Source organism: Phoenix dactylifera, unplaced genomic scaffold (genome assembly GCF_009389715.1).
Source record: "Phoenix dactylifera cultivar Barhee BC4 unplaced genomic scaffold, palm_55x_up_171113_PBpolish2nd_filt_p 000218F, whole genome shotgun sequence".
NCBI classification, from domain to species: Eukaryota; Viridiplantae; Streptophyta; class Magnoliopsida; order Arecales; family Arecaceae; genus Phoenix; species Phoenix dactylifera.
Genome location: NW_024067728.1, coordinates 45,260 through 59,777, shown reverse-complemented (window position 1 = coordinate 59,777; position 14,518 = coordinate 45,260). Strand labels below are relative to the sequence as shown.

The window sequence follows — 14,518 nt, the reverse complement described above, 5'->3', positions numbered from 1 at the left end:
TTAATTTAGAGATTAAATCCATGCTAGCATGCCCTAACCTACGATGCCATAACCAACTAGTCTCATTAACTTTGGGATCCATGGCTACAAGACATTGGCCATCCTTCATGGTGAGATCATCAAGATCTACCATGTAAACATTTCCATGCCTATGTCCTGTGAGTATGATCTCATTGTCAATTGGACTACTAATTATGCATAGTGATGATTCAAATGACACTTTAAAGCCCTTGTCACAAAATTGACTTATACTTAATAAATTATGTTTTAGTCCATTAACTAACAATACATTATCAATAAATGAGGAGGGTGATATGGAGATTTTACCAACACCAATGATTTGACCTTTAGCATTGTCTCCGAATGTGACTACTCCTCTTTCTTTTGATTTCAAGGTGACGAAGAGACTCTTGTCACCGGTCATATGCCTTGAGCAACCACTATCAAGATACCACATTCTCTTTTTATTCTCGGCTGCAAGGCATACCTGCAAAATGATCATGTGAAGCTCTTAGGTACCCAAGTTTTCTTGGGTCCTTCGTGGTTAGTGTAGTTGGTTCCCTTAGGCACCCATACTTTAGTTATGTTTTTAGCTTTTACAAATGTACTCTTGTTGGTTTGGATCTTTCTTTGAATACAAGAGTAGGCTTTATGTCCATTCTTTCCACAATGAAAGCATGTAGGTTTTTCAGTTTTTACATCTTTTGCTTTTACAAAGAAATTCTTTAGATACTTTTGTTGTTTGTTAGTTTTATATCCTAATCCGGCTTTATTGAAAACAGCTCTTTGATTTGAAAGAATAAGATTTAATTTTTCAGAGCTTTGTGTAAATTTTTCAACAATTGGTTTGTACTTATGTACCTCATTCTTAAGATTCAAATTTTCTTTAATTAGTTCTTCCTTATCCTTTTTAAGGGATTCAACATTTTGTGCAAGTGAGGTATTATTATCGAGTAGGGATTTTACTTTTAGATTTAATTCCTTAATTAGTGTTTTTGCCGTTTCATTTTCAATGATAAGTTTTGAATTTTTATTTTCTAGATCAATGGTGTTAACATTTTCAACGCTCTCTTTCTCAATCAATAGATTTTTAATATCATCCTTTAGTTTTAGATTGGAGGCTTTTAATTCTTTATTCTTTGCTCCTAACATACTACAATCACTCATAAGTTCTTGAAAAGCTTCATACAATTCTTCTAAAGTAAAATTTATAGTTGTGTTTTGACATACCTCATCATCTTCGAACGCCATGAAGCACAAATTGGCGGTCTCTTCCTTCTCTTCCTCGGAGGATGATGTGTCACTATCATCCCATGTTGCCTTCAATGCCTTCTTCTTCTTCTTTCCAAAATACTTCTTTTGTTGAGGGCATTCGGAACGAATGTGTCCCGGTCTCTTGCAATCATAGCATATGATTGGGTCTCTTTCTTTTTCTTTTTCTTTTTCCCAATCATTTCTCTCTCCAAACTTTTTCCTTGGGAAGGGTTTCTTTCTTCTCATGAATTTCTTAAACTTTCTTACTATCAAACCCAAATCCTCATCTTCGCTTTCTTCTTTGCTCTCACTACTTTCTTCTTCACACACACTCGAAGTAGCCTTGAGTGCGATTGTCTTTTTCTTCGGCAACTCTTCTTCATGTTGCTTCATTGTGAGCTCATGCGTCATCAATGAGCCCAGTAGTTGTTCTAATCCCAAAGTGTTGAGGCCTTTGGCTTCTACGATCGCCGTGACCTTTGCTTCCCATGCTTTTGGCAAAGACCTGAGAATTTTACTCACAAGTTCCGGATTAGTATAAGATTTACCCAAACTTTTTAGACCATTAATTATATCGGTAAAGCGTGTAAACATGCATGTGATGGTTTCATTGGGTTCCATCTTAAACAACTCATATTTGTGAACTAGAATGTTCACTTTAGACTCTTTGACTTGATTTGTACCCTCGTGGGTAACTTCAAGCCTATCCCATATTTCCTTAGCGGAACTACATGTGGAGACTCTGTTAAACTCATTTACATCTAGAGCACAAAATAATGAGTTCATGGCTCTAGAATTGAGTTGAACCATCCTACTATCATTCTCATCCCAATCCTCCTCAGGTTTGGGAACTTGAATGCCATTTACCATGTGTGATGGTTCTTGTGGTCCCTTGACTATAACCCTCCACAAGGCATAGTCTTGTGCTTGAATGAAGATCCTCATTCTAGTCTTCCAATAGGTATAATTTGTCCCATTGAAGAGTGGAGGTCTATTGGTTGCTTGCCCCTCAGCAGGAACATTGTTAAAGGGTGTTGCCATCTAGATCTTTGGCTAAGACGGTTAGGTCTTTCAAGAAATACACAGAGCACCCGCTCTGATACCACTTGTTGCCCAGAGATGGTCACCCAAGAGGGGGGTGAATTGGGTGTTTTAAAATTTTTTGTCTAATTAAAAATAAAACACACAAATGTATGAGCTAAAGTAAAAATAAAGGTATGAAAATAGACAATCGCAAACACAAGCTTTTATAGTGGTTCGGAGCTTCCACTGCTCCTACATCCACTCCCCAAAGCACCTTTGGGAATTTCCACTATAATCCAAGATTACAGTACGGTAGTTTTGCGAGTGCACTACCCAACTCGTTGTTTTACACCGGGCTAACAACGAACCCTAAAACCCCCAATTTCACCTAGGCTTGGGACGCCTTTCCCTTGTTCCAAGTTCCTTGACTGGAACAAGCACAATATTGAAAGAGTTTTACAAACGATTGGAAAGCTCTAAATAAGCAAATATAACAATGATAAACTTTAAAACCCGGAAGAATCCTTTTGCCGTTGGAAGCGTGGGAAATGATGATTCTTCCGATGTGGATCGCGTAGGCTTGAGTGTGAGCTTTGAATGCCGAGCGGAAGAGAGTAGTTGAGCTTGAAATCAGTTGGGAAACTCGAAAGCACTTGATTTCTTCACTTGAATGCACTAACTCCCTTGAACCTCTTTTTTTTTCTTCTCTCTAGAATGATCTTGCTTTGGGTTGGTGAGAAGTTGTTGAGAAGCACTTAGGAGCTCCCTTTTATAGCCCAAAAAGCAATATAGTCGTTAGAGATAAAGTAAAAGAGATTTGAAATTCAAACCAAACCTGCAAAAGTTGTCAGTCGCGTCCCAGGCGCTCCGGAGACGTCTCCGCTTCAACGCGAGACGTCTCGGCTGTATAAATTTACTTTTCACTTTGTTTGGGGTCGACTCGGCACTTTACGGGGACGACTCCGATGATGAACGGTTTGAATCCTTGTTTTTCTGTTTTTCTGAGAGGGTCGCCTCGGCGCTTTACAGGGACGTCTCGGCTTGTTTGCACTTTTTGCATGGGGACGACTCCGCTGCCTTGGGGACGACTCCGTCGTTATAACTCCGAAAAACATGTCTTCTGGAATTCTCTGAGAGAGTCGACTCCACTCTTTCAGGGGACGTCTCTGCTGCCTTAACTCCGAAAAAGACATCCTCTGGAAAACCCTGAGAGAGCCGACTCCGCTACACTGGGGACCACTCGGAAACTCAGCTTTTTAACTTGCGGGGACGACTCCGCGTACTGTGGGGACGGCTCGCGCGTATCACTTGAAATCTGCCTTTCTGCCGCCACTGAGAGAGTCGACTCCGCTACTGAGAGAGTCGACTCCGACCCTGCGAGACGCCTCGCCAGGTGCCGGGGATGTCTCCAAGTGTGCCAGTTCTTCCTGTTTGTGCCAGAGACGTCTCTGAGACTATCCGGAGACGTCTCGGCTGTCCCTGATCTGTTTTCTTCATCTCAAAAATTCTTCAATAAATCCTTAAAAATTATGGAAACTTGCCTAGACATTTCTTAACAATATTCTTAATAAAACACATGAATTCCTCAATTAAATTGTTAAGATAAATGGAATTATACTCTAGTGTTTTGTATTCATCAAAATCCATTAGGGGGTCAACAATTATGCTAAAACTTTATGCATGATTAACTATCAGATCTGAAAGGTAAACACTCTACTCCGATTAATCTACGAATATCCATCGAATGGATGATAGTCAACTTTAAAGACCACGCAATGGCACGTATCTAGTAGGATAGTGATTACGGATATCGATCCACAGGGATTGGGGTATAGTTGTTTTCTTAAAAATAAAAATATTTAAAAGGATGAATTTGTGAAGACTATTAAACTAAGCAATTTAATAAAAGAAAATGCAATTAAAGGGATATCAATTTAGGAGAACCTAGGGCAAGGAATTCACCACTAACATCGGAACAAGGGTTATTTGTATTTTAATTTATTCTTGGATTAACATGCAAATTGGCTACAAGCCTTAAAAGCATTCGAATAAAATTTTACAAAAGCAATTTGGGAATAATCCATCTTCAGTTGGCATGAAATGTCTACCCTAATCTAAGGTGGTAGCACACTGCATCTTCCTTAAGCATGGACTATCTTATATTTACTCAGTGATCATGAAGAACAGTTGTACAAACATCATACTTAAAATCACAGAAATTAAATATGATTCAAAAGAAGATATCCATTGAAAACAATAAGTTCATACAACCCCAAGAATATAAAATAAAATATAAAATATAAAACCTTTGGTCCTTCGTTAGGGCTGCATCCAGCCCTAGTGAGGAGATCAAGCTTCCATGGAGTTGTGGGTGACAGCAGCAGTGGCACAGCAGCGGGACTTCATAATGATTGGCTTTCCCTCCTTCCTTCCGTCAGCTTCCTCTCAGCACCTCGTCATCTCTTCCTTTGGAAAGTCATTCCCAAAGTACTCAAGAAACTCTTCTCCCTCTGTTTCCGTGGGATTTCAGCTTGTGAAGAGATGTGGAACCGAACCCCCGAAGTGCCTTCCCCTGTTGCACGTTTGGGTTTTTATAGGCTGCAACCTCTCTCTCTCTTCTTCCCTATTTCACGTTGCGATAAGGATGGACTGAAGCGGGATGAGGTTGAGAGATTTCTGCTTAATCTCCGGACGCGTTGGGCCATTGTGGATGCAGAGGATTCCGCTGGGAACAGAGGAGGTGATCTGTGGGATATTGGAAGGATGCGGAGGAGGCTCGGATTAGAAGAAGAATTCTGTTTTGAGGCAGGGGATGACGCTGATGAAGCTCACGGTTGAGAGGACTTGATCCTTTGATGCGGGTGCTAAGAATTGCTGGGAAGATCGCATACGGTTGCTGGATGACTGGAAGATTATCCAGAAGTTGGGAGGAAAAACTTGGATGCCGTGAAGCTCGGGAGGATGAAGCCGAATCGTGGGTTGATTGCGAATGAAATCTGGGAGGAGATGACGCTGGGACTTTGCTGGTTCTGTTTTGAAGAAGAGGATAAAGATGCAAGCTTTGGGATGTTGGGATCTCGGCTGATGAAATCTATCCGAACGTTGTATGGTTGCTGGTTCTCCTCCAGCAGAGAAGGAACACGCGGAACAGGGGAATCGGATAAGGAAGATCTTGGAAGAGAGCTCCTTCGTGATACTTGGGAAGAGGGTTCTGTTTTCGTGGGTGGTTAATGGCTATAACGAATGGTAGAAAATCTGGAATAAATCTGGATCGGTGAGCTTATTCTTTAGATGCGGAAGAGCTCTTATTTGTTGACGTGGAAGGATCCTTGGCTGAGGAAGTTCGGATGATGCAGATGGATATGGAGGAGGTCACGGAGAAACAGGGGATTCGGTTGAGGACGTGGTCGAGGAGCAAGGAGGATGTGATGATCCGTGATTCATGGGATGCATGGATTCCAGACATGGAGCAGAGCTTCAACTCGGACCGGGATGAAGATTGGAGTTAGTTGGGATGGCTATGGGATCAATCAGGAAGAAGCTAGGATTTGAGTTTATCCTACAGGCGAAGAGGAGGGGAGATGAGCTGTGACAAGGTGATATGAGCTAGGAATTTGTTTGTGAACGGAAGGAGTCCAGCACAAGAGGAAGGTGATGATGCCGTTGGGATGAAGCTTGGGAACAGTTGGATAAGGGATAAGGATGATGAACGGTATGAGGATGCAGGGGAGGCTTGGGATCATTTGAGCAGGGGAGGTGAACGCGGATGTTGGGAGATTCGGGATTCGGGAGCTGGGAGTTTAGTTGAGATTAAGACATGATGAAGATGATAGATACGGCTGGGAGCAAGACTTTTGGACACGAGGGAGGATGGAATGCAAGCTTGTATGATGACGTGGATGGTTGGACTTAGCAAGGAGTGAACAGGGGAGTTTGAGCTCAATAGATTTGGGTTCAGGGCTCATCCCAAATAAGTTCGACCTGCATTCATTAAGCTTAATCAGTAAATGAATAATTTATTAAAATTTAATGATGAAGGTAACACATTTTTTTTAGTTGAATTTACAAAATATGTGAATTAGAATAATAATAAGTGGTATGAATAAGATATTAATTTATGCATTATTTAGTACTTATCACACCCCCCAACCTACGTTTTGCTAGTCCTCAAGCAAAATAAAAACTAACTCACTTTCGTAGGAATCGCGATTGCATTTACCGTATGCAATAAGGCTTTAAACCCCTAGGTGGCCCTAGTGGACGAGTTTTGTCTCGTGAGGATTTCCGGCTCAGATACCCACAAACTGCTGTCGAAAAAAATTATTTTATTATTTTATAAAATCTAATTTTAAATGCATAAGTGCTAAAAATTTCAAAAGCACACAAAGTTTTAATCACTAAGTTAGCCCAAATCCTAGGTCAAGATGCAATTGAGGTCATTAAGTTTCCGTTAGGGAGTTATAAGACTTTTTATACTTGGGTGCTCAGTGAAATCTGGACCATACACAAGTTAAGACTTTAGATTCTCCAAAATACTGCTAAAGCTAGTAGTTTCCAAGAATTGGTCAGATAAGACCTATTCACTGATTCAAAATCATCCTATCTTGCAGGATTTCGAGAGTTGTGGATGTTTACTTTAATACCTCATGGGCTTTATCTGTAATATTCCAGTTTACTCGAATTTTTACAGCGATGGCTTTCACACTATTGTCTTTTTCAAGGTCAATATTATTATTTTTTCTTTCTTTCTTTCTTTCTTTCTTTTTGTATTTATAAATAAATTATGCACTTCTACTCTTGTAATGATTCCTCCATATAGCGAGCATTCAGTCAACAACTCCAACGCCATATGGCATAAGGTTGGGCATCAAGACTCCCCTACGGACCTATGCTCGGGTTCCTCATACAAGCCCGCTGACCTTTGACAATAGATAGCCCTTTTCGATGTACCTGACTAAATTCACTCTTTTTTTTATTTTTTTAATAAATATGGGATAATAGTGAATTAGATATGAATGATTCATCAGGACTCAAGGTTGCTACCAGACTTAACAACATAATGTTGAACCTAACCCTTAGAAGTGCAGGCCATGTGTGTTGTAAAATTCTAAAGTAAAAATTATCTTACAACTCACAAAAAGAACTTTTAATAAAAAGAACTCAAATTGACTTATTCCTGGCTAATCATTGGGCTTTTTAGATTTTATATACTTTGTGTGTTTATTTCAGCACTAAAGCATAGAAATTAAGTTTTTTTTTTTGGAAAACTTATTCAAAAATGCGAAAATGTGAAAAATATATTCAAAAATTTGAATCCTATACCCCCCAACCTAGATCAGACATTGTCCTCAATGTTTTTTTTACTTATTATTATTTTTAATAATATTATATTATTATTATTTATTTTATTTTTATTACTTGTTTATTATTATTTTTATTTTGGACGAAAATATGATGCATATGGAGGATAGAAGCATTGTACCTTAGTTGCATCAGTAATATTTGGATTCCTGAAAAAAAAATGTGACAAGAAAATATGCAAAAATAATCTATAGAAATTGGGTTGCCTCCCAACAAGCGCTAAGTTTAACGTCTTCAGCCAGACGCAGTGCATCCTTATCAGATCATACCGGGTTCATGCTGAGTTCTCCAAGGAAGAAAATTTATGAGAGACTGATTATCAGGTAAGAAGTTGACTGCTTCTATGGCCTTGTTTATACCAAAGTCAAAGTGGGCCAAGTATGTTTTCAGAGGGTCATCTGCCAAAATATAGGAAAGGTTTTCTTATACAAGATCATCCATTTTATCTATTAGGAAGCACTCAACTTCCTTTGCGGGTTGATCAGAGGCACGAAATATATTTAACTTAACCTTCATATTCCCAAAGGATATATTCATCACCCCAGTTCTACAATTTATACTCGCATTGGCTGTAGCTAAAAAGGGGCGCCCAAGGATCACGGAAATTTGTTTCTTAGGATTAGGCTCATGTTCCATATCAAGGACGATAAAATCTACTGAAAAATAGAATTTGTCTACCTTGACAAGAACATCTTCAATTATCCCACGTGGTATTTTTACAGATCGATCAGCCAATTGAAGGGATACCGAGGTTGGTTTTAACTCACCTAACCCAAGTTTCTCGTAAACTGAGTAAGGTAAAAGGTTGACACTTGCCCCTAGATCTAAGAGTGCTCGATCAATGAAATTATTTCCTAAGACACAGGAGATGGTGGGAGCACCAGGATCTTTGAATTTCGGAGGGGTGTTGTGTTGGAGAATAGAACTCACTTGCTCAGTTAGGAAGACCTTTTTAGGCACATGTGTCCTAGATTTTCGCTTTTGGGTACAAAAGTCTTTGAGAAATTTGGCATAGGAGGGAACTTGTCTAATAGCATCAAGAAGCGGGAGGTTGATTTTGACTTGTTTGAAAACCTCCATCATCTCCTCTAGTGAAGTTCCTTTCTTGCCAAAGGGAGTGGGTGCATTAAGTGCTTCAGGAAATGGAACTTTTGGAATATGAGTTTTGGCAGAAGGTGGACTAGCTGAAGAAGAAGAAGGTTTTGGATTTTCATGTGATCATTTTGCTCCTCTTCTTTACCTTCGTTATTATTTTCCTTCCCAATCTTATTGTCTACTACACGTCCACTCCTTAGGGTAGTCAAAGCATTGGCTTGTTCATGATGAATTGTATTTAGTTGATTTTCTTGAGCCATGCATTGTCCCCGAGGATTACTCACTGGTTGGCTTGGAAGCTTTCCTTCCTCTCGCTTGTTCAGTGCATTAGCTAGTTGCCCCATTTGGGACTCTAGCTTGGCGATAGATTGCGTGTGAGAGTGCACCAATTGTATAATAGTTTCCAACCCTTGAAGGGAGGTCAACACTTTTTCCTCAAAGGCTGTGTTTCTTTGGGGTGCTGGAGGAGGGACATGTTGAAATTGTGAATAGTGAGTAGGAGGACGGTTCGGATGATCATTTCGTGGGGTTTGAAAATTCTGAAGGTTTTGAAAATTGTGGGAGTAAGGTTGGGCAGTATTCAAAACTTGCTGCTTCTAAGAAAAGTTTGGATGATTCCGCCATCCCGGGTTATATGTATTGGAAAATGGGTCATTACCCGATCTGGGCTGTGTTTGGGCAGCATTAACTTGTTCTTGCACAAATTCAGAAAATTGAGCTACCAAAGGGCACTCAAAAATAGGGTGAGACGGGCTAGAACAGAGAGCACAAACTTGTGCTTGGGGAAAGTTTGGAAGCTGTTCTCTAGACATTAGCTGGTCCAACTTGCGGGATAGTGCATCTACTTTGTCAGATAGACCTATGGACTGGCTAACTTCATATATGGTTCCTTTTCTTTGAGAACTCGGGGGTGCTTGACGAGCAGAGGAAGCATGGTGGAGGAAATTTTCATTAAGGTTCTCAAACAATTGCCATGCCTCATGTTCACTTTTAAGCATGAAAGTACCCCCACAAGAAGCATCAACCATCTGACGGTTTCGTTCATACAACCCATCATAAAAACATTGCACTAATTGCCAATTGGGTATTTGATGATGCGGGCATTTTCGGAGTAAGTCTCTAAATTTTTCCCAAGTTTCATGAAATTCTTCCCCGTCAGATTGGGAGAAGCTCGTAATAGCACGCCTAAATTGGTTTGTTCTTCCTATGAAAAAATATTTTTTTAGAAATTCATGTTGCATTTGAGCCCATGAAAGAATGGAATTGGCTTCTAATGAATGAAGCCATTGCTTAGCTCTATACTTAAGAGAAAAGGGGAATAGCCTAAGTTTTAGAGCATCGTCAGTGAAGTTCTGAATTTTGACAGTAGTGCAGATCTCAAGGAACTCATCCAAATGTTTATATGGGTCTTCATTGTTGAGTCCATAAAAAGAGGGAAGCATTTGGATGACACTAGACTTAATTTCAAATTGTGCAGAGCGGTGGTATCAGGTAGTCGAATACAAGATGGAGAGGTATAAATGGAAGGAGTGAAGTACTCCTTTAGGAGTTTGGGTTGTTCTTCAGCCATCTCTATAAGTGGAGCAGATCCTATGGTTCTATAGGTGCGGATTTCAGCTCGAAGGGCCCTAATAGAACGCTCTATTTTAGAATCGAAAGGTACTAATTCAGGAGATCTGGAACGACACCCTAGCATACACTAATACTCTTCTGATCAGTTAAGTACAATCAAGCATGCATTAAAAAGAAAAACACATAAAATCCTAGTATGTCCCTAAAATCACTAGACAGCTCCTAACTGGTTTGAAGAGGGCACCTAAGCCTCCAATCCGGTCTAATGAATTGAGTTGACCAGGTAAGCTCCCAAATAAGTGGGGGGGTCACGATGCGTTACAAAGGTCCCACTTAAAAATCACTTGCCTCGAACAGGTGAACTGTCTCTCTTGGGACAAAGCTTGCCTAGACATCAACTAAGCCACAGAGCGAAATTGGTGCAACTTTTGGTGATCTTCGTCCTATTGAGCTCGAATGTCCCTAGGGGCCAACGTCTAATTGATTTTAGTCAAAGTGATAGCTATGTGAAAATTGATTCACCTAATTTGGGCAAGAATTTGGTGATGAAATCCACTTCCTATCTTGTTGGGGTGATTGCCCTTACTATGTGCGGATTAATTGGTGTATGTGTATCAAGCATGCATTCACACTTTTACTGAAATTAAAATCAAACAATCACCACAAAAAGGAAATTAATTTAAATAAGAAAGGTTTAGAGGTTACCAAAGGAAATTTTTCCAGCAATTTTTTTTAAGCAAACCTCTACAGCATTTCTCTTCCAGTAGTTTCCTTTTGATTGTCCCAAATTTTCTCCTCAATTTTTGATCAAATAATACCAAAAGAAAAATCAAAAATTAGTAAGAGAGAGAGAGGAGATAAGGAAAGTAAAAAAATTGAAAATATTTTTATTTTATTTTAGAGATATATATATTTATTTTTTTAATTTTTTTTTTTAATATATAAAAAAAAACTATACTAACAATCCCCGGCAACGGCGCCAAAAATTGATAGTCAACTTTAAAGACCACGCAATAGCACGTATCTAGTAGAATAGTGATTACGGGTATCGATCCACAGGGATTGGGGTATAGTTGTTTTCTTAAAAATAAAAATATTTAAAAGGATGAATTTGTGAAGACTATTAAACTAAGCAATTTAATAAAAGAAAATGCAATTAAAGAGATATCAATTTAGGAGAACCTAGGGCAAGGAATTCACCACTAACATCGGAACAAGGGTTATTTGTATTTTAATTTATTCTTGGATTAACATGCAAATTGGCTACAAGCCTAAAAAGCATTCGAATAAAATTTCACAAAAGCAATTTGGAAATAATCCATCTTCAGTTGGCATGAAATGTCTACCCTAATCTAAGGTGGTAGCACACTGCATCTTCCTTAAGCATGGACTATCTTATATTTACTCAGTGATCATGAAGAACAGTTGTACAAACATCATACTTAAAATCACAGAAATTAAATATGATTCAAAAGAAGATATCCATTGAAAACAATAAGTTCATACAACCCCAAGAATATAAAATAAAATATAAAATATAAAACCCTTGGTCCTTCGTTAGGGCTGCATCCAGCCCTAGTGAGGAGATCAAGCTTCCATGGAGTTGTGGGTGACAGCAGCAGTGGCACAGCAGCGGGACTTCATAATGATTGGCTTTCCCTCCTTCCTCCCGTCAGCTTCCTCTCAGCACCTCGTCATCTCTTCCTTTGGAAAGTCATTCCCAAAGTACTCAAGAAACTCTTCTCCCTCCTCTGTTTCCGTGGGATTTCAGCTTGTGAAGAGATGTGGAACCGAACCCCCGAAGTGCCTTCCCCTGTTGCACGTTTGGGTTTTTATAGGTTGCAACCTCTCTCTCTCTTCTTCCCCGTTTCACGTTGCGATGAGGATGGACTGAAGCGGGATGAGGTTGAGAGATTTCTGCTTAATCTCCGGACGCGTTGGGCCGTTGTGGATGCAGAGGATTCCGCTGGGAACAGAGGAGGTGATCTGTGGGATATTGGAAGGATGCGGAGGAGGCTCGGATTAGAAGAAGAATTCTGTTTTGAGGCAGGGGATGACGCTGATGAAGCTCACGGTTGAGAGGACTTGATCCTTTAATGCGGGTGCTAAGAATTGCTGGGAAAAGCGCATACGGTTGCTGGATGACTGGAAAATTATCCAGAAGTTGGGAGGAAAAACTTGGATGCCGTGAAGCTCGGGAGGATGAAGCCGAATCGTGGGTTGATTGCGAATGAAATCTGGGAGGAGATGACGCTGGGACTTTGCTGGTTCTGTTTTGAAGAAGAGGATAAAGATGCAAGCTTTGGGATGTTGGGATCACGGCTGATGAAATCTATCCGAACGTTGTATGGTTGCTGGTTCTCCTCTAGCAGAGAAGGAACACGCGGAACAGGGGAATCGGATAAGGAAGATCTTGGAAGAGAGCTCCTTCGTGATACTTGGGAAGAGGGTTCTGTTTTCGTGGGTGGTTAATGGCTATAACGAATGGTAGAAAATCTGGAATAAATTCGGATCGGTGAGCTTATTCTTTAGATGCGGAAGAGCTCTTGTTTGTTGACGTGGAAGGATCCTTGGCTGAGGAAGTTCGGATGATGCAGTTGGATATGGAGGAGGTCACGGAGAAACAGGGGATTCGGTTGAGGACGTGGTCGAGGAGCAAGGAGGATGTGATGATCCGTGATTCATGGGATGCATGGATTCCAGACATGGAGCAGAGCTTCAACTCGGACCGGGATGAAGATTGGAGTTAGTTGGGATGGCTATGGGATCAATCAGGAAGAAGCTAGGATTTGAGTTTATCCTACAGGCGAAGAGGAGGGGAGATGAGCTGTGACAAGGTGATATGAGCTGGGAATTTGTTTGTGAACGGAAGGAGTCCAGAACAAGAGGAAGGTGATGATGCCATTGGGATGAAGCTTGGGAACGGTTGGATAAGGGATAAGGATGATGAACGGTATGAGGATGCAGGGGAGGCTTGGGATCATTTGAGCAGGGGAGGTGAACGCGGACGTTGGGAGATTCGGGATTCGGGAGCTGGGAGTTTAGTTGAGATTAAGACGTGATGAAGATGATAGATACGGCTGGGAGCAAGACTTTTGGACATGAGGGAGGATGGAATGCAAGCTTGTATGATGACGTGGATGGTTGGACTTAGCAAGGAGTGAACAGGGGAGTTTGAGCTCAATAGATTTGGGTTCAGGGCTCATCCCAAATAAGTTCGACCTGCATTCATTAAGCTTAATCAGTAAATGAATAATTTATTAAAATTTAATGATGAAGGTAACACATTTTTTTTTAGTTGAATTGACAAAATATGTGAATTAAAATAATGATAAGTGCTATGAATAAGATATTAATTTATGCATTATTTAGCACTTATCAATGGATTCTGGAGATAACTCCATGAGGAGCCCCAAAGAAGGATAAAACCTCGGAGAATCAGACCTAGACTCTGACTCCAAAATAAAAAATTAATATAGAATTAATACCATTTATGATGGAAGAAACTTATGGATCTGATCCTTGACTTCACAGCCACGCACACGAATGCCCTCTATGATAAGTACACGTGAAGCCCTAGGTAGATCGTCTTCCGCGGGAGTGCTAGCTCGCGCAAGAACACTGCAATGGCTGAAGCTTTTTTTCCTCTAAATACTCAAACTTTGATTGTTCTTCAAGGAGATGGAGGATGGATGTGAGGAAGAAGGAGAAGAAGGGATGGAGGCCCTCAGAAAAATTTTTTAGAATTTTTTGAGACCTCTAAATATTGTATATATTGAACCCTAGGCATGAGGGTCTTTTATAGCCAAAAGAACCTCCCACGCCTCACACCTAATTTAGCCAATTAATTTGGCTGATAAAATACCCAAAAAATTTTGGTGATTTGGCAGCTAAGAGAAGATAAACATATCCAAATTTCATGCAATTTGGACTCCTAAAAGATAGGAATCCATGCATCCAAAGTTCATCCGCAGACCACCCTATTTCATACGCCATGCAATCCCTACAAATTAGAAAATTCATCTAAATCTTTTTAGGAAGATTTGAGGTGCCATTTTTATAGAAAATATAGCCCACGCCTTCTCTCTTCTCTCGCCAATTTTTGGCCAAAAATAAAGAGGATAGGCATGGAAAATATTGGGGACAAATCAAGGTGTCATTCTTCTCCAAGAAGATAAGGATGGGTTCTTAAAATTTAGAGATTCTTCTTCTT

At 40.1% G+C, this 14,518-nt stretch overlaps 1 long non-coding RNA gene across 1 annotated transcript; it reads right to left on the bottom strand.

Annotated features, from left to right (window-relative positions):
* Positions 1-11,769: 11,769 nt before the first annotated feature.
* LOC113461550 lies at positions 11,770-14,002 on the bottom strand. Its single transcript, XR_003383819.2, has 2 exons — positions 13,794-14,002; positions 11,770-13,527 (listed from the first exon to the last, which is right to left on the bottom strand). It is a non-coding gene; the product is annotated as an uncharacterized LOC113461550 (long non-coding RNA).
* Between the last annotated feature and the right edge of the window lie 516 nt (positions 14,003-14,518).